Genomic DNA, 24,576 nt, shown 5'->3' with positions numbered 1-24,576 from the left:
TTCCATGATAAAAACAAACAAATATATAAATACATACATATCTACACAAGGAATTCTAGACATTAAAAGGCCTTAAGACCCAAAGCATGTTCAAAGCAGAGTCCTGCTATGATCTGCACCCACTGGTGTGAAATAAATGAACTTTGGCTGTCAACATCATAGGGGGTTCACCTGTCTGACATCAGAGACAGCCAAGATGCTGCCACAGAGAGGTTACCTGTTTTGATTGAGAAAATCCAAGCCTTGAGTGCATACAATCATCTTTTCACAGTATGTTAAACAGTTTCTGGTCATTGGAGGGCTGTCTGGTCACAACTGTGAAAGATAACTTCTTAATGTTTTGTCTGCCTGTCTCCACAGCAGTTGTCCCCTCTGCCATAGTATCTGACTGCATTTAATCTATCAGTTTACACACAGACGATGCACACCACTTTATTTTGGTTTCATCTTTAAAGCATTTTTGTAATATTTCAATTCTCACAAGGTCCTGGATGCTGATATCCTCACAGTGTGAAGAGATAAACTCCTTGTTAAAGTTAAAAAAGACCTAAAATTCTTGCTCTGAGAGGTAGAGGGCCATCTGAACCTGGGGCAGAACTTTAAAACTCCGAAATTGTCACTTTGAATCTCAGAAAGCAGATATTGTTGCTAACAGTGCAAAGAATCATATGTACTGCCCTGGGTTAATGTGTCCTTCCCCTTACAACTTCACAGTGTAGACAATTCACTGTAAACAGAGATCTGATATCTAGCAGTGTGTGCTAACGAGTTCCCTCTCCTCCAAGAGGCTGCTGGGTTTACTGGGTTGCTGCATTATACAGCTCTCTCCCTCTCATGATCTAAGGCCTCCCCTTTTGTCGTATATACGCACAAAATGCAATGGAAGAGCAAGTAACCAAGCTTATTTCAGCTTCATTAGAAGTCATATCCTGAGTCCTTCTGGTTTTAAGTCCATTGCAATAGCTCAGCGTGCGTTTCTGGTTGCACTTAAGGGCGAGGCACCTCCGCTCTCGCTGGGAAGCTGATTCCTGCCAGAGGCTGGGAGCGCTAATTGCCTAATTGCTCTGCAGAGGAGGTGTATCCCTGTGCTCGTAGCAACCTGCTGCAGATTCCCCCCAGAGGTAACTACTGCAGTACAACCAACTTTTGCAGGCCATCAGGAGAAACAGGAAACTCAGGAAATGACCAGGCAGACCCACCAAGATTTTAGAGGTTATTTACAACACCAGGTAGAAATTCAAAATGTGAAAGACCATGTTGGCACACCTTAAGCCAGAAAGCCTCAGGCTGGCACTTTTGTGTCACTGTTTGACATGACTTTGTATAAATCTCATGTATATATTGCAAATGGTACAGTCCTACAAAAGCCTCAGTTCACCTTTCTAAACAGCCCACATAACACAATAGAACCATTTTAATCTGCACTGAGATTAAATCTGAGCACTCTAAATCAGACTTTTCCTTTCATAGAATGTAAACAATCAAATCTCACTGTGAAGCCCTTTCCTGCTTTACTCAGCAACAGGCTCTTATATTTCACTTCTCTTTTATTTAGTGAAAATGCTCTTATTTAAAAGATGCTTTAAATAAAAGTGTTTCATATTCAACATGAGGTATCTGAAAATCTGTTTTATCCTGGCACTATAGAGCTGGAGGAAATCTGACCTGAGCAACTCTCAGAAAAAGTTTTTAAAGAACCATGGTCAGATTATCACCCCCACTCCTGTCTAAATCCAGAATGTATCTACTGATTTCTGAAGAACTTGTCCAGAGTTACATAAGATAAAGCATGATTTAAATGGATAGTTTGCTTTTTCAAGACTCTTGTTTTTGTATGCCTTACCCTTGCAGTGCTCTGCTCCAAGTAACTTGCTCTACCTCCTGCTACCCCCGAGTGCCTTTCCTCACATACCTTCTTTGTCACTTGGATATTTAGGTACCTGTAAATGCAGTAAAGCCTTCTCATTGCCAGATGGTCTCCCAGGCCTCTGTCTCCACCAGGCACATCCTGGTGAGAGCCTCCAGTCTGCTCCTCTGGGAAGAAACCTGAATTGAGGGTGGGCTCTCCTGCCCTTCTAGGGACTTGCCAGGTGAGACAAGCACACCCAGGAACCAAAAGGCAGCTTTAACCCTCTGGGGCCAAATCAGGAGGTCAGCAAGAGGCCACTTGTGACATGACATCCCATGTGCACTGCCTAGCCCTGTTCTTTGGCAAGCTTCTTTCTTTCTGCAAGGAATGTTAGGTAATGTCAGTCATTTAAAAAATGCAGTTCACTTTCTAATGAAATAACAGAGAGGGAGGGGACATCAAGAAAAAGAGGAGAAACTGGCAGGGAAGCCCATCATTCTGGTCTGTAATAATTAAATGGTGTTTGAATATATACATTAAGAAAGCGTTATTTGCCCTCCCCCTCCTCAGAGACTAATTTAAAATATTAAATTATTAAATAATATCACAGTTTTTACAAAGGAATTCCTAATACTATTGTGCTGCAAATCCTGTCTGATCCAACCCTCAAATATTTATGTAAACTTAAATATGTCTGGAAAGAAGTCAAAAAAATCCCCCAAATATGCCACACAATCTGATTCCCACATATCCCTCCCTCCTCATTTATATTCATGTTAAAACCTTTCTAGCTAGTTCCCAGCTGGTAGGTGGTGGTTGATGAGTGATAATTGCAGAGCCCATTTCTTTGAGTGCATTTATGGCCAAACCTCTTGCCAAACAATTTAGTCTGGAATTTTCAGTAGTTGCAAAAAATATTTTGCAGCAACCTCGTTTGTTTTTTTTTTTTCCCTTTGGAAATATATACATGTAGTTTGAAAATTTTTATTATTAACAGTGTTCAGAAAGAGGTAACTTTTAAAAAACATTTAAGTTGAAGTCTTTCTGCTCTAGGGTACAGGGTATGCTTACACGCCATATCCTACTTAGCTACAAATTCCAGTAAAAGCAAATAAATATGTGTGAAATGGGCACTTGTTAACCTTTCTGTACCATTTGCAAATTGCATCTGTCTCTCTGTTTGTTTGCAGTGTTATGGTTGACAGACGCTGTCAATTCACTTCTCTGGATCGGCAGAGCTGAACAGTGCAAGGGATGTGTGTAAAATGTGACATATTGTCAGCTGACTCCTGTACCTGATGGCCCCTCCAGAGGTGATGAAAGCCTTCAATTTCGTTGACTTCAGTGGTAGAGAATGCTTCCAGGGCTGGAGAGGCCGGGGTGTGACAGGCAGCTCCCCACTGAGGGGGGATGACAAGCTGTGTCTGTAGTGTGCAATGTCAAGAAAGCTGGGAACCCCTGTTCATAAAGCACCAGAATAATTTGTGCCTGAGCACTCAGTGTCTTGAAGCGTAGGACCTTCTTGGGAAGACAGTGTTACTCCCTCCATAAAACCAATCCAACACTTCTGCCTTATATGGGGGCCTTTTGAAGCGTACTTTTTCCTCATATGCAGCTACTTCAAACCCTTCATTTTGAAAGAAGATTGCATCAGCTGCTGCTGTGCAAGGTCTGGATGACCCTGCCTGCTGAGCAGCTCCAGGGCAGCCATAAATTGAAGAAGCACAAAATCCCAAAGCCACAGAGGTGGCCACATCCTCCTGCTGTGCGGTGGAAGGGGAAAACAGAGCCTCCTCGATGATGCTGTAATGATGATGGAGTGCTAGCAGTAACCTCAGAAGCAGAATAGGAAAATACCTTTTCAAGTGGACTCCTTTTAAGAGTCAGATATGCTGATCTGCTCTTACAGGAATATTTCCAAGCAAGAATGAAATTAACTAAATCTGGAATCTGTATGACTTTGGGGCATATTTGGGAGAAGGAAACTAAGTATGTCACCAGCTGGTTGTGCAGCAGCAAGAAGAAAAGGTGGTGGTTTACCCTGTTTTATGTTTCTATTTAGAGGATCAAATGCACAACATGAAACCTAGTAGAACTACAAGCTGGAGTTCTGACACAACAGGAACCTTTCCCCCCTGCTTTCTTTCTGTCTTCAAAAGCAAAGCTCTGACTATATTGAGCTGTTCTTCATTCTCCCCCTGACAGTTTGTATCAGTTCCTCACCCAGCTCTCTGAGGGATGGGACATTCATGTAGTCAGGATGACCATTTCAGTTCTAAGACACTGCCCACACAAGCCTCTCACCAGTCCTCTTCTGCTGTCTGATGGCCCCAGGTGAGTGAGGGGGGATCTCACCTGGGAGAGCATCCTGACCCCCCAAAAACAGCCCTCAGAGAAAGATGATGTCTTCAAGCTGGTTCCATAATGGCAAGTCAGTCCTAACAAAGCAGAGAATGTCTGTATTTGGATTACTTTTTCCTTTCCTGTAAATATCCTAGTGAGTGTGAGTCACCCGATTTCTTCTCCCACTTTTAACACAATGTTTTGCAAATATTTTTCACATTTGAAGCCTCTCTTTCCATGTCTTCGTGAATTGTTAAATGAGAATTGTACATATGTTCTATTTTTTCCAAAGACTGCATTATGAGGAAATGCTTTTAATCTCTTACGATAAAAAAGGGGTTTATGTAAAGATATGTTTCTGTTAATTATTATACCATCCTGAAGATATTCTCCGCAGAGAACTTTACATCTGAAATGCCATTGCATGGAAGATGAACATTATGAAAATTTAAATTCCTGTCTTTTCTGTCAGTAGTTATTTCAACTGGACTTATTCTGGTGTTTCTCTAAAATAATATAGCAGTATAAAACTGCAGCTAGCCTCAGGGGAAGCCAATCAACTCCAGCCTTATGAAATATTGGAAATTTCTGCGTTTATCAGGGGAAAATTTGTGCACTTTGAATATAGTTAGGTACAACAGGTCAGCAAAAAGGGTTAGAAAGACATGACTACATTAAGTATGTGTTGATTGTGTTTGTCAATGCAGGTCCCAAAGTGGGATTCTGAGTCTGGATGAGGTTAAAGGAGTATATGTGTCCATTATTTCTTCTAAGTGTGATCAGTAAATCATGTATTTTTTAGACATCTAACATTTTAATGTTTATCTTTTGGCAGTAGATCTACATTTCTGGAGTGGGAGTAGGCAAATTTTAAAATAACAGCTCATAATTTTAACCCTTTTTAATTTTACAGAGTTTGATTGCCAGTTGTGTGTTATCAGGTTTTAAAGTTTTAAAAGAATTATTCTGATATTCATCAACTGACTTAATAGAAGCCATCTACTGAAGACTTGGCAGCTGGGAAACTAGTTAATGAAATTAAAAATCCTCTATATTTTCTTGTATTTGTATTCATCAAGTGTGACTTTGTCATATGCAGCAAGGCTTATTTTCCAAAAAGGACTTTTAGAAACTACAGAGAGATCACAGGCAATACATCTATACTTCATTCTACCTCTGAAATAATAGTTTTTATAATGTTCATAAGTTCTAACACTTCTAAAGCTGAATCTGGCTCACACCTCTAAGCAAGGGGTCGTGGTGAGAAGTCCTAACCATCTGCTTTGAAAGTGCTCCCCTGCTCCAAAGCACCTAATGAGCACTCCTTTTAAAACTGAAATAACCTACTGAGTTCTGTTACTTGCAGCCACCTTAATAATAGAATCAAAGTACTTCCATTATGTATATCACCAGGTTATAGGACCTGAAATATTTAAAATCTGTTTTTATTTTAGAAAAAAGAAGATCTGTCCTTTGAAAGGGTCAAGGCCTTTCTGTAGTAGACAGCAAAAAGGCTAAATTAGCAAAATGGAAAGTTCCTGATGCCTCCCTACACACCCCACCCTCCACTCCCTGTAGGATTAAGATCATTTGCATCTGGTTCATGAAATACTATTTTTATCTCTTTCTTAAAACAGTGGAAGATGCAAAGATGTTACATAATTTTACTGGGAAGAAGAATCAGTCAAGGTTATTTGTTCAGCTTTCAGCTCACTTTATGAAGTCACAGAATTGCTGAAATTGCCTTTGGAGGTCATCTAGTGCAACTCCCCTGTTCAAGGCAGAGAGAATTCAGGACTGTCCAGTCAGGTTTTAACACCTTTGGGCATAAGGACTCCACAACCTCTTTGGGCAATCTCTTCCCATTGTTTGATTAGCCTTAGAATAAAAATGGTTTTTTCCTATATTCAATTGGAATGTCTTGAATTTCAGTTTGTGTCCATTGCCTTTAATCCCTTCACTGGTTACCAGTGATAAGGACCTGGCTCTTTGCTATTTACTACTTTTTTCAAGTATTTATACACCTTGATAAATTTCCCTGAGGCTTCTCTTTCCCCAGCTGACCAGTCTCTGATTCTCTCAACCTCTTCTTCTGTATCAGGTGCTCCTATTACAGTCATCTTCACAGCCTTTACTGGGCACATTCCAGCATGTCTCTTGCACTGGACTGGACACAGTCCTCCAGATGTGTCTCACCAGTGCCCAGCTGTGTTGGCACGGTTTTTTTCCAATTCAGTCCATTGTTGGCTGTCTTTGCCACAAAGGCTCATTGCTGGATCATATTCAGCTCCTTATTCACCAGGATACCCAGATCTTTCTCTGCCAGTTACTTTCCAGGTGGCTGTCCTTCAATCTGTATTGGTGCACAGAGCTTTTCCTCACCAGGTGCAGGACTTCGCATATCCCCATTTCATGAGGTCACCCTCTATCAGTTTCTCCAGTCTGCTCCACTGAGATCCACTGAATGTCAGCACAACAATGTTGTGTGTATCAACCACTCCTCCCAATTTTTCACCATGTGCCAACTTGTGGAGGGTGCACACTCCCCAGTCTCACATATCGCTAATGAAACTTTTAAACAGTATTAGTCCAGTTCTAGCTGTTGAGGACCCCACTCATGACTGGCCCTTGGTTACATTTTTTTATTGCTGAGGGCAACAACTTGAAGCTGGAAATTCAGGCACTTTCTGTCCATTTCACAGTCAACTTACTCAGCCTGTGCTTTCTCAGCTTCTCTATGAGGCTGTCACAGAAGTGTCAAAGGCCTTACTAAAGTCAAGGTACACAACATCCACTGTTCTGCCTTCATACACCAAACTAGCCTAATTTTAGAAGGCTGTCAGGTTACTTAGAAAAGAGTTCCTCTTTGTAAATCCATGTTGACTAAACACAATCACTTTCTAGTCTTACATGCAACAGGAAATAGTTTTCAGGATTATCCACTCCATCACTTTCGTAGTGACTTAGGTAAGTCTAACTGTCCTTTCCCCTTTCCTAACTGTATTTCCCCAGATTTTCTTTCCTGAGAAGTGATGTTTGCTTTCTCTCACCCCACATGAATTACTCCCATCATCATGATCTTTCCAAGATAAGCAAGAAAGGCCCTGCTCAGTTACACTAAGCAGCTACCTCAGCAGTTTTGAGAGCATTCCATGAGACTCCATGACTTGTATACTTCCAGGGTCTTTAAGAGCTCTGTAACCTGACCCTCTAACAAGCTTACATCTTCCTTGCTCTGGGATCTGCCACTGTTTTCACAAATTGCTGAAGACAGGTTTTTTTTCACAAAGATCAAGTGGAAAAGACCATTAGTACCTTGGCTTCTTCATTATTTATTCTCTCCATGTTCCTTGCCATGTTCAGCAGCGCTTTGTCTAGATAATTTACTGCTGAAACACCTGTAGAAATCTTTCATATTACTTCTCACCTCTTTCACCAATTTCAAATCTACATAGCTTCAGCTTCCTAACATCATCCTCACATGCTCAGTAGCTCTATATATCTCCTGGGACTGTTTAGAGTGTTTCTCCCAGCTGTCCTTTCCACACAAAGTTCCTCAATGTGGCAGAGTCCCAGAAACACCAGACTACCTTATCTGTTGTGCTTTTCACTATGGGATAACTATGGGATATATGTCTTGCTCTGAAGCCTTTCAAATACCGCCTGTCTTGGCAGGCATCTCAAATACAGCAACATATCATCCAGACATCAAAGGCAAGAGGAGAGGAGCATGTGCAGGTGACTTTTCATTAAAACTCTCCTTTGTTTTACATTTGGCTCAGACAAGCTATTCATTAAGTTTTCCTGGCTCTCTGATCACCTAGACACAATCTCTTGTAGCATTCATAAGCATTTTGCCTGCTCCTGTCACAGGGATTAGTGGCATCAAGGCTGGCTAGAAAATAATTTCATCAAAGATTTCAAGTTTCTTTAGTTAATGTTCATTCTGCTTTGGGAGAAAACTAAGATCTCATGGATTAAAGGCTCAAACTGGGCTTTAGACAGCATATTCTATTCTACGTGCAAAGTGATTATCTTAGCTAGCATGTGAAGTGAAAATAGTAGAAACATGCCATGAGTAAGGTGACCAATTTACCCTGTCACTGAGCCAGTGTTTCCTGTGTATTTTTACAGTACTCATTACTTGAAAGTCTTTTTTTTTGTCCTTTCTGTTGCTTCATTTCTTATCCTCAGAAAGGTAATTTTTGTGGAATTTTCCTGAACTTTCCCTAACTCTTTCCATGGCTGCACCTTTTGCAGTGAACATTCAAAAGGTGCTGCTGCTGATGTGCCTGACCTCCTATAACTTCTGTTTTGAATGTCCTCTGGGAAATACCTCCTTAAAACTGCATTACTTTTTAGTCAGGTACTCACAGTGATATTGAGGTTTTACTGATCTGACCACACAAGATAAGTAAACTTTGTTCATATGAAAAGTTAGAGGAAACAGCAGTGCAAATTCCAAGGTTTGTCTGCTGCATGAGCCCCCTCCACCTGTTTGAAGCATGACAGTAGCATGCCTTTAGAAGCAGAATGTATAGCAGCTCAAGTGCAGTCCCCATGCTCTGCTGAAAGCACCAGGGCTTGCTCCCTCTTCAAAGTCTCAACTAGTCCTGCAAATTTTACTCCTTTAAACAACAGGAAAGAAATTACATCCCCCCAGACCATTGCCTGTTCCAGGCCCCCTTGTGAAATGTCAGCCACAGAAGAATGTGCACATATTTATGAAATCACTTCTCATATAATTTTAGTCAAATTAGTAAATACCACTGACATTTAAATAATGACTGTTAGGACCTCATTTTAAACATTTTGAGGTGAATAAAATGGTTAACTCCTCTCTACACCATTGTTTCTGCTTATCTGAAAGTTCATAAACAAAGTTTTCTGTTATTTTTAACCTTAGTGTTTGAAGGTATTCTTTGAATTTGATTTATTAATGGTTACTTCTCTGCTCATTTCCCTTAGAAATAACCACCTGAGTACCTCAAGTAGACCTCTTTACTGATTTTGAATGTGTACTTCATGCTGTGGCAAACTTCAGCTGACAAAGTGTAAGCATGTAAAGTCAATCTGAAAATAAGATGATATTAAAAATGTCTTCTCATGTTGTAGCAGCAAAATAATTAATCTCCATTAGTCATCACCTAATTACGCCCTATATTTCATGTTTCCACTTCTAATTTGGAAGTATGTACAACAGTCAATGAATCATTAGGGATTCAGGCTTTGGATTTTAGATGTATAAAATCTAACCCTTCCATTATGGACTTACATTTTGTTGTAGAAACTACATTTTACTATCCATATTAGAAAATCCTATAAATACAGCACTTTAACAGGAATAATTGTACATGGAGACTAAAGCACATAGAAAGGACAAAGGAAAAGTCCTAAGACTGTTAATGAAGAGAAACACCAAGTTATCCTCTTGACTTTGTACAACAACAATCTATCTTGTCCTTTGGGGTGGCAAATGGTTTCCCTGCCAGGAAAGGATACAACTACATCAGATTAGGATCAAATTCAGAAAAGGTGTATTTGTCTGTTGGTTTCAGGTAATACCTCCTTATCCCATATGTTGATATCAGAATACACTGGAACACACGAGAACTTCTGCTTGTAAGATCATCATTTAGAAGGAAATTTAGAAGGGCACAATGGTCTGTCCCAAATATATGAAAGGTTATTGATAGGCATAATTGGGTAGAAATATTATGCATGTCTGAAATGTGTTATAGGAAAAGTGATCATTTTTTTCAAAGAAGTAGGAAGAAGAAGGTAATTGAATTTTCTGGTATTACTTTTGCCAAGGAAGGGAAATATCCCACATTTGTTGATATGTCACAGTCTCCAGAATTAGTAAAATATGGATTTGCTATAATATGAATAAAGTCATCTCCCTAAGCACTTTGTGCATGCTTGGCTTTCTTTTCTTATTTAGCCAATCTTTCCCTAGCAGTGGATCAATCATTTCTGCACCTTGTCTGCAATCACACAGAAGCATTTTAGAGTAGAGAGGATGAGTGATGAGCACTTCACACACATACTGGGGCAGCTCTATTCATTACCTTTATACAAACATACAATACTCAAAATAATTTTTGTGGTCACAGAAAAATTTGTTGGATAAGAGGTTTCCTAAGAAAAAATACCATTCAGATGGAGCCAAAGTAAACAGCCTCGTCTGCTCCCCTCTCTTGACTTTGTGGAGGTCTATGTGTGGTGCATCTGTAAAAAATAGTTCACAGAGTTCACAGACCTTTTTCATGTCAATGGATTTGGTTTTGGCATAATATGAAATGATAGGCCGTATTGCCCTATTCTGGCATCCTTCAGCTAGTACTGTAAAACATGAGCCCAGAAGCTGATCAGAAGCAATGAGATGGTCTCACTAATAGAACAATACTCCTCTCAAAATATATTGCCTGCTATGCACCCTGCTTTTGTAACAGAAATTACAAATAAGGTTTAGAATGGGGCTAGGCCAGCACATTAAGTAGGATCTGGTAAGAGAATTCCAGCGAGGCCTGGGGCTCTGCAATTCTTTAATAGCTGAGAGGGCAGCATTACTGGAAACATCTTCAGTATATATCCTTGTAAACAGCTTCTCATGCTCGGCATTAACTAACCAGGAGCCAAACTTTCTCCCCTGGCTCTTTGGCCAATCAGACTGCATTTCATTTTTTGTAGGACACTTGTGAAAGAGGAACCAGAGAAGCATTTGCAAGGAAGTCAGCAATTGCCTAATCTCCCACACGTGTGCTGTTCAGAATTTGCACTAATATCAGCTTTTCTTTTGTTCGTGAACATTGCAGCAGATCTTCCATTTTGTATTTGTTCTCCAGGCCACACTAGTTCCAGCAACTGAGAGAGTGGGGAAAATAGTTATGGGACAGACAAAAACTTCAGTCTTACCAATTCAGAGATAGAAGTAGACCTGAGTCTGGTGTGTGTTATACATCTTGGATCCAAACTACTTAGGCACCAATTTCTTGAGTGCTGAATGAATACAACTATAACATGAGTAGTGTGGCATGGGAGCAGAGAGGATGCACTTTTTTACTGACTTACATGACTAGGATGAATCACAAAAATGGGCCAAAAAGAAAAAGCAAACAAGGATGAGATCTCTTTCATTTTCCTTAATTTGCCATTTCCCACTGAATCTACATACATTTTGAATGTATTTAGAGACTGTGCATTTGCTATATTCAGGGCACTAACCATTTAATTCTGGAAGAGGTTTTATTTGGACATCAGTAGAAATAGGCCTTTTTCTCACTTGTAGAGGTGAAGCTATGACAAACAAAGTTTGACAAATTGCTGTTCAAGAGACACTAGCTACAGTACAAGGGGTCTCAAGAAAATTATAAGCTAGAAAAAACAAAGCATAACTGAATATGTGACGTCAAAACATCTCACTTCCCTCTCTCCATCTTCAATTATTTCTCTTTCTAAACAATCTAGGGGGCTGGGGAGATAAGATCTGTTTTGAAAAAGGAAGTAATGAAGTAAAACTGGGGAAATAAAAAACCTCTAGAAGATAAAGAAGAGTTGGAGATAGTTGTATGTAAACAGAAAACCTGATGTAGAATACCAAAATACTTATTTAAATGTTGTGCAATTTGAAAGAACTTTCATCTTCTTTTCAACCTGTAAATCAATTTCTCCATGAAATATGGAAAAAAAGATCCTACCTTACTATTAAGAGTTATATATCAGCATAGAAAAAGTGTTTGTCAAGATCATCTTGATCTAATTCTCTTGTCAGCAAAGCCACTTTATGATAAAACTTTAACTCACAATTTGTTTAATATTTTTTCTTCCTAGGAATTGCATTATTTTTATATTCTTTGTGACTTTTTTCCAGTCGCAAAGCACTAAGAAATCTGGTTGAGAAAAATACAACGCAAATCAATGCATGTGAGTGGCCACAATCATCATATTGCCTCTTTTTCTCTGTAAAATACTAAGCAGCTGCTAGCTTTTAGTGAGGAGGGAAAACAAAGACCTGTTAGTATTCCTGTGCACAATTTTTTATTTCACTTAGAGGCTGATTTTAGAAAAAGAAAGAAATAAAACTGATCTGTTGTCTTTCAGGATCAACCCACATCCTTCATAGGGCAGGAAGAGCAGGTGAAAAATAGAGAGTACATTTGCCACTTCTATGGCTTCCATTACCCAGTTTATTCCATTGGCTCCCTGAGAACAACAGGAACAACCTCCAGCAGGGTGATTAGTTCAGTGGAGAAATGAAGTCAAGAGAATCTGCTGAGATATTTTGGCATAGGCACACTGAGTGTTGAAAAATCCCTTCTGCAAAAGACTGTTTTCCTGGCTCTGCAAGCAAATCTTTTGGGAGCAATTTTCTCTTCAGATGTGTGGCTTGTCCTCACATGGAGAAGTGCAAGTTGCATCAATCTTGTTAAAGCAAATGCAAAACAGAGGAGAAGCGGAAGCCAAGGAGAGCATTAACAAAGAAGGGGAAGCACATTTTGAAAAGACAACAGCAGGCACTGTGACCCAGGATCTTGAACACCAAAAAGGCATGTCAGGGAAATGGTTTTTATGTCAGGCTGACTCGGAGCCCCACCACTTTGACACCCTTTGCAGTTTGCTGATCGGGTGCATGATGGGACAAGAGAGGTTTCAGATTTTCTGTCCCGTGGTCCATATAATCTAAGTTGACCTGTCCCACCTGGGCCCAGCTCCCATGAATCAACAGAGGGAGATGTGGTGAGGACTTGGGAACCTGACTCTGACCCCTTAAAATGAGAGCTGTACAGGCTGCCTTAGGCACATTGCAACCTCAACCTCAAGGTGCACCTAGATTGGAGGGGGAGGAAGTAGCCAGGGTTTCTATAAAAGGTTACTGCAGACATCATTCCATGCAATGAATGAAAATAGAGGGCTATAACCTAGGGATAAGGAGTTGTTAAAGCAGACAGACACCTTGGAAATGCTGACATCTGATCAATATCAGGCACATTTTAGAAGTTTGAATGAGATGTGAAGGATGTAGATGATAACTGTAAGCACATACAGAAGCTCTTCGGATTTCTGCCACCAACAGCTAGCTCCCAAGTGAAGGAAGTGGTGTGGTTGACTGGCCAGCATGAAAACAAGGCTTATGAACTCTATTTCTGGCTCTGCCAATTCTGCTGCCATCTCTTTATATACAATTGCATCTATTATAAGGTGCAATGATGCAGTGATTGGACAATGATCATATGGAGAGTGACATGCTCTGATGGCATTTGTGACCCTTGCCACATGTCACAGCAGAATACATGTATCCCCCTACTCCGCACTGAGCTGTATGGTTGCTTCATCAAACTTTTGTTTCCAGAGTGACCTTCAACACAAGATGCAGATGTCACCCACTTTTGCCCAACTTTCATCTCACTAGTGGTGCCTACAAACTCCACACCTGCAGAAGGAAGAGTGTACCAAATCTCCTGCTTCCAGGGAAGATATGCTTATAAGAGTAGCTAATGAAATCACCCAAGATAAGCAGCTAGGGTCAGATGCTTCTGCATGATTTATGTTAGCCACAGAAAAATGCCTCTTATTCCATGGACAATTTCTGAAATATAGTTCTCTTTTGTTCAGCAAAGGACAGCAGGGCTTAAATAATGCAATGTTGAGAAACTTGGTATCCCTTTGGTTCAGTATTCTCTGCTCTCTGGAGAGGCTCCCAGATGCTTGTATTTACCTTCATAACAAATAGGAGTGATTAAATTTATATTAGTTCAAAGGTTTCTGTGGTATGGTCCTGTTAATTTGCCCTGTGCACAGAAGTCAGCTGAGTCAGTTTTCATCACTTCAAAACCAAACCAAGGGAGGAATGGAAGTGCTTGTTTTGGATATTTCCCGAAGTACAAAAATAGCAGTAATAAAAATATAGAAGGCATATGGTGGGCTTGTGTATGGGGATGCAGCTGAGGCTAAGCAATATGTACATATTTAATTTTTCTCCCAGAGTGAAATGTATTTATTCTCTGAGGCTGTAGGAAAATTAGTGATTTATTTTTCCAAGAAAGCATTCACACAATTGTGTTGTAATGCAATATGCATTATCCAGTATCTGATAAAAGTAATAACAGACATCATAAGGTTTAGAAGGTAGTTAAATATTAATTCTTCATGTGTTTGAAATTATCATGAAGGGAGAAAAGGGGGCACCAATTATGCTATGGCAGCAAAGTTATAAAGTAAATTACTTTTCTCATCCTGCACCATGAGGGTTAACACAAGACATTATTCAGATATAGTGAAAAAGGGAGGTAGTGGAATTTGAACAAGAGCAGCATGGCATTTCTTTGCAATAGATTCCTGTTTATATATTACAATTATGTAAGATCATGAAGCAGAGATTGTGTGTACCAAGAGTTTGTTTTGCCTGATACACTGGAAAAGTTGCTCAGTACTGGTTCATCTCAGCAAAGCTATTATTCCTTGAATGCTAGAAAGGTCAGGTGGGGTTGGGTGCAGCATAAATACTGGCTGTCCAAATTTATGGGAGGGAGCTTAGCTTTTGCACCATTCCTTCTGAAACAATGATATTTGGGTCATTGTTTATGAATCTGGCTGCCATGAGTCAATCCTCTGTCTCCCTTTTACATGGCCTATAAACAACCTTCCAGATGGGCTGACATCTCACTGTTGATGGAGAGCTCTGCATAAATATCCTTTGTGTTACCCCAGTGGAAGAGGTGTGTGGTACAGCTAGTCTGCCTGCGCAGTGGTGTATGGGAATTTAAAGATTGACCTAGCTGATAATACTGGCTGGAATCCAGATGGAAGTAAGCATATCCTACTTCACTCTCTCTCATGCTGTAATTGAGTATTTCTGGAAGACTGCAGGTGAGAAAGATATATAAGGAATAATAAATAGTGTTTGCAAGAAATTTAAATCCACTTACCTGATCACTAGGTTGAAACTAGGGACCATTTCGGGATGTGATTCTGCTGTGAATTAATACAGTAATTTCAATTTTAAAAGCTTGACTTTCTTCACTAATAAAATGTTTCCAAAATACTAAACTGCCTTTCTTGACATTTTGTGTTGTGGAAGCTACATTTTTAGTTCTAAATATACTCTGTTTATGACATTGTTAGGGCAAATGGTATTATGTGCAAAGTACAGTGAGATATTACATCTGGCATCCTGTTAATGGCTTTAAAATCAGATTCTCTTTCTGATAAAAGATGTTGATCTGAACCTTTCAAGAGATTTGTCAAGTTTCAGGAGTAAATGAATTTTAAATTACTGTAGTTCACGTGGGTAAGGTCATCAGGATACATTCTTCATTGCTCTTGACTGCACACTGCAACAGATATTAATAGCAAGGATTGCTCCTTAATTCAAATAATTCTTTCTGTTTGCCCTATTGTGGTTTTGGCATTTGAGTTTTAGATGTCTAAGAAGCCAGAGAGCAGATCACACTGACTATTAAAAACATTGTATTATTGATTGATGCAAACTAAACAAAAATGCCATTTAATTACTAGAAAATTAAGTCTTGACTGGTTTGTTCTGATCCTCAAGGATCATTAAAGGGTGTAGTTGAAATCTGAGTTTTTCTACAGGTTGACTAACATATATACCAGTACAACCTATTATTCCCATTCTCGAGTGACAGCCAGGTAATATTGAGGAAGACATTCACTGAAATGCAAACATAAATGTCTCTTTATAATTAGAATTCTGGTTTTGTGGCAGTTTTTTTTTTTTCCCTCAGTAAATAATTGCCTAATCATACTCCTCAAGGACCTTAGATGACTCTAAAAAAACCAAAAAAAATCAACATTACTAGGATAAAATACGGTCTTTCAGGTCAAATATATGTTTTCTGGTAGATAAGAATCTATCTCCTGAACTCATGGTGCCAAGTGACATCCCTGTTGACAGAAACAGGAGCATTCTTCAGATAAAGATATATCCTAAATTGTCAGAATTTACCTACTTGAAGTTCTTTTGCAACAAATAAAAACATTAATAATTTTCTTCTTCAGGCGTTTATATTTCTGTGTGATGTCCTCCAGTGCCCATTGCTGTATTCCAGTTTTTCACTTCAAGATGGGCTGAAGGGATGAAAGTAAATAAAATAGAAGTGTCCAGAAATATTTATTGCAGTTTATCTATATTTATCTATTCATGATGAATGAATATGAATCCACACAATATGTTTTTTCTCATTTGAAACTGTAGACTTCTTGATAGGGAATAAACATCTTCTAAAATATGTTCATCAACCAAGCTGCTATTCAGTGAAAAAATTATTTTGGAAAAACTGACTTTGATGTTTGGGTGAACACTTCTTAATCAATACTGAGATACAAAGAGACAGTCTTTAGATGTGTGAGCTTGTATTGAATTGTTAACAGTTCAGTGTGCAGAAGATGTCCATGCTGTCAATAATGCCAGTGTGTGAGAGAATTCCCTCCACTTCATTACTTGTGATCTCTTCTACAGCATCTGGGCAGTCATCCTTTAACTGCTTGGAAGTGTTTTAAATTTCAGTAAGTGATCCTAATTAGGCATCTCCTGATCTTTGAATTGGCATTCTTCAATGCTGCATCACTGAAGTAACAAGAGTGAACAGCAATCTGTTAAGTTATGCTTTAAACAGAGGTAAATTTAGCTTAAATACTTAAATACTACTTGTCAGTTGAAACCAAATACTTGCTTCTTACCAGATTTTTGTGCCATTGCAAGATTGGTGGATCTCCAAGTATAAAAGCAAGGGATGCCTGTGAGAAACTTCCTTAACTGTGTTTCACAGCATGCAGAACCTTTAATACACTGACATATGCACAGCTCTTACTTCATTGCACAGGGAGCTCAGAATAGACCTTCTGGGAGAGCCTGAGCTGATGCCAGAAATTCAGATATGTCCAACTCCCCTTAAGAAACAGCACAGAATTGTTACATACTGCAAGTAGGATCACATTTTTTCACAGCATGGGGATTCACCTCCGAAATGCTATCATCTCCTAAAATGGGCTAGATGCCAAAAAAAACAAATTTATGCTCATGCCAGGATTGCTGTCAAAACCTCTTCTGATTGCAAGAGGCATCACTTCCTCTTGGAGCAGCCACTTTCCTCCATGTCAGCAGAATAGTGACAGATCATGATTTAAAATTATTGCAAATCTGACATTTATTTTTCCCACTTTTTAGCTTAATGGTTTCAACACTTTTGACTCAGTTTACAAGCTTTTTGTCAAACAATAAGGTGTGATGAGATCCTCAAGATAATGTCCCTGCAACACTTTCTTTTTATTAAAAAGTTCAAATTTGCATCAGGTGTCAGTTTAAATAAACAGTGTAATTGCCTTCTTTTTTCCCTCCTTCAGTTATTTCTGTATAGTCCAAATAATTTCTGTGGACTTGCTTGGATTTGCAAAAGATTAGTGATCATCCAAGGCTGAAAAATCTGAATTCTGTATAATTCCTTCTTTTTTGTGGACACAGAGTAACCACATTGCTTGTCCTGAAGTGTGGTTCTTGCACTGAAAGTTTTGTCATTTTAAAGTATCTGTTATGAAGTTCAGTCAAAATAACCTTTGGCTTTTCCTGAAAGCTTGGCCTGTATTAGAAGCATCCCAACTCCAAACTGCTCTGAGACTCCAATGTTCAAAAGAGTAAAAAATTGTAGTCCTGCAAGAGAAAAGTCATAGGATGGCTTGCTTGTATGAAATACTAAGCAATAAATCATGGACTTGAGCTCTTTTGTGTATGTTTCTGAACCTGTATTAAATCCAAAAATGTCTTGAAGCCCAGGAGTCCTTAATCAATAGGAGATATGTATGATTAGCCATGACTGAAGATTTTCTGAGAATGCTATTTTATCTGTGAATGCTATTGAAACATCACCTAACAAGATGTTCCACAAGAATTTGATTACTCAGAGTCTCAGGCGACTACAGACTTGCTTTGGTTTGAAGAAGGCAGAAAATTTTATGCCAATGCCAGCATAACAGTTTCCATTTTTCTACATTATATTGTGTAATAAATGCAAATAGTAAAGTCAAAGGTAATAAATGCAAATAGTAAAGTCAAATGCCATTGCAATACCACTTTCACAAATAAATACTTTCTCTCATGAGCAGAGAACCAGAGATTTTTTTTGTACCAGTCTGGGGACATAACAAAGCATCTGAACCTCAGCACCTCTCACTTGACAACTTTTTGCCCACCAGACACCATGCTGGAACTACTCCTAATAGCAATTAAGCTAAAGTTTACAGTAAATATACTACAGATTAAGTGCCAGAAGCAACAAAAAAGACTATCTGAGTCTGACATACAACAGGGCTAGGGTAGATGCTGCACTTCTACATTTCAAATTGTGCTCAAAGTGGGATGCTGCTGCTGGCTGGGGGGTCCCAGTGCAGATCCAGGCATGTCTGCATGGATCCTAGAGCAGATCCTCTGCATGTGTCATGCATGCTCCAGAGAAGTCCTGAAGGGCAGGGAGAGCACTGGGCCACTGTTGAGTCCTGAGCTCAGGAGGATGACCATGCTCCTTCAGAAAGAGTTTGGGCTTCTCTGCAGAAGCAGGTGTTAATCACAGCAAAATTAACTTATCCACTTGTAGATTCTTTGCTATTAGTAATAAACTACCAGGACATCTTCATTGCCACATATTGTCTACGGTGGGAAGCAAAGAAGTATGTGTTTGACATGCAGGCATACAAGTGCTAAAGCCTCAGCTTCTTTGGCCTTTGTGAAGACCAAAGGAAGCACCCTCCAGTTTCACCCCAGGCCCCTTCAAACTGGCAGCTTCTGGCCACATATTTCTGTGTGAGCTTTTAGCACAGTAACATACATACTCTAAAAAGGCAACTGGAATCATTGCCCATGAAGACAACGTTTCTTCTTTCCTTTCTCTTAAAAAGCCCTAGACAGAGAGGGAAACCTGATTTCTTACACAAATCCAGATGATAAATAATCCTCATTTTTGTTGGAAGTAAGGGCAATTTTTCCCCTAAGGAAGCTGTATCTTAACACAACCCCTCATGGACATTTTGCCATAGTTTTTGCATCCCTGAAATTGGATCATCTCACTTTCTATGTAACTTACAAGATAATATTTTTAAATAGACTATCTTCAGCCAAACCAATAACCAGAAATTCCTATCTCTGACCCTCTAGAAGTTTTCTTATGGTCTCCCTTACTTCCATTAGTGAGGTTCTTCTCCAGCTTGGTCTAGGCCTGCTTGCTTGTATAGTAGTATCACACAGGGACTCTCTTACATCAAAGCATTCATAAGAATATGAAAGAGGAGCTTCACTTATTGCACTGCTCTAGTGTGGCTTAGTGCCATGATTATTTTCTCCTACAGCTCATGTCCAGAAGGAATGTCTTCTGCTTTTTCCTTGGATTAACTGCACATACTGAATAATGGCAGCTGCTGTCACAGCCAAACCACTTAGCTACAGTGAAAAATCATGTCTGACAAAAACTAAGTTTTTGATGAAAATAAATTGCTTACATTGAATCAGAGTTGTTATGTATGACTAGAGTGATTCTCTTCCATTACTAAAATTATTCCATTTACTCTTCTTCCAAACACTACTGTGATGAAACAAGGACATTCACCCCTCCTTGGAAGAAAGTGAAAATGTCAACAGAATAACAAATATACAAAAAATTTCCTCCAAGGGAACAGGAATGTCAAGAAGGACAGAGCTTATAGTCCTAAAATATGTAGTATTAGTGCATTTGCAGTTATGTTTAGATTGATTTTTGCCTGGATAGTTGTGGGTTCAGGTAAAATTGCTGACAGACTAAAACACTATTCTGTGTCAAGATTGTGAATATTTAATTTTCCTGTTACAGGAAATAAGTGTCTACCTTCTTCCAGAAGATCTTGAATTCTTTCATATTTGCTAAACAGCACTGTGAACTATTTGAACAGAGCAGTTAACACCCAAACATTAGTATCAACCTAAGCAATCACCAGTAAAATTCCTCCTGAGGCAAAGGAATGTGTTTGTTTTTTTTTTTTTTTTAATTGTAACTCCAAAAAAATCTAGTAATATGATTGAGAAATAAAAATAGAATTGACACCTTACATCTTTGGGAAAACATTTATCCCTCACAGTTGCATCACATGTAGCCTGGAAGAATGACAGTAAAGCATAATAAACATTTGAGAGACATTGGAAGTTTTCTCAGGTGAGACCCTACATGTCTTTACCTTTTTAAAGACATCACTTTGAGTCTCAGAACTGAGAGACTCAGTTCACTACCCAAAATCAAACTGCAAATTCAATAGTTAGATAGCTTAAGCCACAGGAAAGAAAATAAAACTGTAATACAGGAATAAAATTCCTTTGGGACAAAAAAAGATGAATAGTTCAATAAATCATTTATATTTAAGCAAATTAAAGGTACAAGGTCTATTTTATATGCTCTATTTATTTATCTTTTTAGGAGATGATTATATCATGATAGGTTTCAAGTTTTAGACAGTTGAAATTCCCTCCTTGCCTATTGCCACAAAAAAGTGTTACCATGCTTGTCCCTTTATGTATTATACAAATCTCATTCATTAAGGCACTTGTCCAGACTTTTCTAAAGTTGCTTCTAATGCAGACAGTATTTGTAAGTTACTTTTGAAGTAATTTTTGGAATGATGCCATATGGAGCAGCATTAATTTTCACCTCTCCAAATTACCAGGGACATTTGGGACTTTCTGTCAAAACAGTGGAAAATGAAGCCATTGCAGGTGTCCATGTAAACATCCCTGATACCTTGTTCCACTGCACACTCCCTGAGAAGATAAGCACACATCTGGACACAATTGTTGATGCCAGGGCTCACACAGATCACACTTGAATATTCATGTTTCTGAAAGCATGTAAAAAATTTCTATATTGTTCTATTTTGCTATTCTCTCAAAATAAAGCTTTCAGAAAAGAAGATAGCTGGAAATGGGCCAGTTACAACTGCAGAGGTAAACACGTATCAGCATTAATCTCTTACTAACTGTTCAAAGGCATATGGAAGCATGTATTTATATCAGCCTAAATACAATCAGTGTTATAACAGTTTTGGTACAAACAATCTGAAATATTTTCTTCTCAATTTCTAGGTATGTGTCCCCCTAATCTGTCTTGGCTCACCATTGCTTGGATGTTCTCCCTCAAAATTAAGTGTCTTGTCCAGGGATAGCAGCTGCTTTAAAAGTGATACAGGGGATACCATATCTAATGGTGAATCTCAAAACTTGTTTAGGTCTCCTCAGTTGTTTGAAAAACAAAATTGCAATTTCGAAACTAATTTGAGTCTCTTAAATATAAATAATTGATGTCTGCGGGGAAGGCAGCAAAGAGTCTACACACTGAGATTAGTTTGGCTTCAGTGCTGTAAATGATGCTACAGTGACATCAAAAATACACATGCTCGGCTTATGATGCTCAAAGTCATGTATCTAAAATGAGCTAGGAAAAACAAGAATGTAAATTCCTTCTGTCTGTAGACATAAGCACTTTTTCTTAGGCATGCAAATAGTCAAGACCACCCAGGCACTTAAGAAGTCAGATTAAAAGTCAATCTGCCACTGAACAATGAAGCCTCTGCAGCTTCCTTCGTCTCAGTCTTTCTTCATAATAGACCCATTTCAACATTCATCCATGCGACAGAAAGACTGAATTCTGCAGAAGGTGAGGTACAGCAACACACTGTAAAAGGGATGGTACCCAATGTTGGGGAAGATGAAATAGGAAAGCCTTATTAATATGATTGCCTGGCAAAAGATTTAGAAAATACAGATACTGAGATGAGAACAAGATTTGAGATACCAAACCTTAGTTACTGAACAACTAGAAAACAATAGTACAGCCAGGATGAAGGCAACCCAGCTTCTGATTAAACAATGCCCTTTACCTACAGATAACTCCAAAGCTCAAATGGCATATTCTGTCTCACCCCCAATGTATGGTTCATCCCACACTTGTAACCCTCCCCTGAAGCATCAGGTGTTTGCGACCCCATTGGGCCAAGTCTTGTTCCAGCCCACCTTGAAGTCCCCTGATAAGGTGTGCCCAAGGGGCCAGACACTCTCTTGGAACTTCCTCTTGGAACTTCCTCTTGAACCCTCTCCTAGCATCCTCTGCCCCTTGCCTCTCCCTGCCCCCACTCCCTAGGGCCTGCCACATGTTGTGCCTGGTAACTCCAAGCAGGGCCCTTCACCCTTTATAATAAACCACATATTCTAAGACCAGACTTCTGATATCTTCGTCTCCATCCATCTGGACCATCCTGGAGTCCAGCGCTCCCCACATCCCTACACTGGAATAATTGCAGCACATCTGCAAAGTAATAACAACATCACTTCTGGATCACGTCTCTTCAGTCTTGATAGCTCTGAAAATTCTCAGCATGTTCTTCCAGTCAAGAGGGTGGCAGCTCTTTAACATTCTGAGTTATAGAGTAGACCATTTCACACATTTGCAATATTAATATATTATAATACATCATGTTAACTCTTCAGAAAAAAAAAAAATCCATATATGATGCACAGACAGCACCAAAAGTAGCTTTTAGCAAATACTAAGTGTTGGTCCATATGCATCACTAAGGATTTGATCAACCACCAACTTTGGCAGGGTACACACCAGGTACCATCTTTACTATAAAGAGCCAGTATTCAGAAATACAGAATACTTTGTGTTAGAGGGGGTTGTCCAGGTGTACAGGGGATGGACACCTCTCACTTGAGGCTAAAACAACAAGATAAGGGAAGAGGCAGGTGAGAGGTGGGATAGTGGTCTTTATCATTACAATGTCCTTGCAGAAGAGGCTCAGGTGTGAAAACTCCCCTCTGGAAGAGTGAAGTACCAGGACATTTTCAGGTAAGCCTGAAGCCATTCATCCCTTCTGATGAGCCATAATTGATTCAACTATGCAGATGTAGGAGACAGCTATAACATCTTGGAAGATATCAAAGATCCCCAAAATGTCCCATGAGCCACAGTATTACATTATCCAGCATAAAATTCCTATCATTGCCACCTAGCCTGAGTGTATATTAACCCAATGGACTTCACGTTTTGTGGGTTTCCTCCACCCTGAACAGGTGAAGGCCTCATAATTTCACCCAAGGAACATCGAAATTGCGACACTCAAGTCTCATGGCTGGATCCAAGGGTGATGACTATATACCTTTCTACTCCTATTCTTTGTTTCTTTTACCTTTTGGTGTTTCTAAAGTGTTATTTTTATGCTATTATATTGCTACAAACAGCTACATTTTAAAATTTGCCAAGAACCTTACCATTCTAAAATTTGCAAGTAAATGTTTGTTATTGTGAGTCCTGAGATTTGCTCCTGCACACCACCCAGAGTAAATGAAACTAATTAAACCCGCCCAATGGATCAGAGCATAACAAGTTGGCAGCACTTTGCTATCTGTTTCTATTCATCCACTCAAGAGGTGTGGGAAGAAAGGCTGTCAGTGAAGACTGAAGAGTAAACTTGCGGAGTCCCTCAGCATTCTCTTTGCTGTTACCAGTTTGCCAGCATTGTTTATCAGGGTAGGTAAAATTTCTTTGATCTGTCTCTTCTGTGTGGCATACATGTAGAAGCCCTTCTTGTTATTCCTTGAGCTCCTACTAAGTTTGCTTCCAGCTTTTCCTGGACCTTCCTCAACCCATCCCTACATAGCCATATTGTGTCCCTACACTATTCCCAGCATACCTGTCCCTGCTTCCATTGTCTAGGCATTCTTTTGCCCTTTAGTTTGAGCAGAAAGTCTTGACTATCTATACCAGTCTCTTCCCTTCCTTTCCTGATTTCTTATACCAGTGGATCAAGAGTTTTGTGCTGAGTGTCCATAAAGATCTGCCAGCTTATTTCTGCTCCCTTGTCCATGAGGCAGTTTCCCTTGTCCTACTGATTAATTCGCTGGAGTTTGTTTTCCTAAAATTCAGGATCCTGACTGTGTTCATCACCTGTCCCATATTCCTCAGGACTGCAGATCCACCAGTGATGTTCACTGCAGCCCTGGCTGCCTCCATCCTTTTCATCAGCCATGAGTTCACTTGCACTGGTGACCATCAGGTCCAGTAACAGTTCCCCTCTGTCAGGGGTAAGTTCTGTGTGTGAACTTTCCTGCCTAGGAAGTTATCCCCTGTGCATCCCAGCAGTTCCCTGGGCTGCCTGCAGCTCACTGTGCTTCTTTTCCAGCACATGTTGGGGGTTGAAATGCTGATGTCCCAAGTTCTGTCTGCCTGCTCTCTTAGCAGCGTTCCAAGAATACACCACCATCTTACCATACATTCTTTAGGTTATAGAAAGGGAATGTTATCTTGAGATTCAACACAGGCAAGTGCTGGCTTCTGCACTAGTGTCACAACAACCCG

The 24,576-nt window shown here is 39.5% G+C and overlaps 1 protein-coding gene and 1 long non-coding RNA gene across 9 annotated transcripts in view; one reads left to right on the top strand and one right to left on the bottom strand.

Moving 5' to 3' along the window:
• The window catches only part of LOC146763845 (uncharacterized), a 155,241-nt gene that overhangs the window by 30,000 nt on the left and 100,665 nt on the right, over window positions 1-24,576 (bottom strand). The window lies entirely within an intron of this gene.
• LOC146763846 (uncharacterized) overlaps window positions 1-24,576 on the top strand; it is a 54,109-nt gene extending 29,533 nt beyond the window's left edge. For all 4 annotated transcript variants that reach the window (XR_014951182.1, XM_085566449.1, XM_085566447.1 and 1 more), the window contains one exon: window positions 1-24,576. This exon is cut by the window's left edge. The gene's annotated coding sequence lies outside the window, so the exon portion shown is untranslated.

This window comes from Lonchura striata, chromosome Z (genome assembly GCF_050655825.1).
Source record: "Lonchura striata isolate lonStrDom1 chromosome Z, ASM5065582v1, whole genome shotgun sequence".
Classification (NCBI taxonomy): Eukaryota; Metazoa; Chordata; class Aves; order Passeriformes; family Estrildidae; genus Lonchura; species Lonchura striata.
This window is presented reverse-complemented; position numbering and strand designations above follow the sequence as displayed.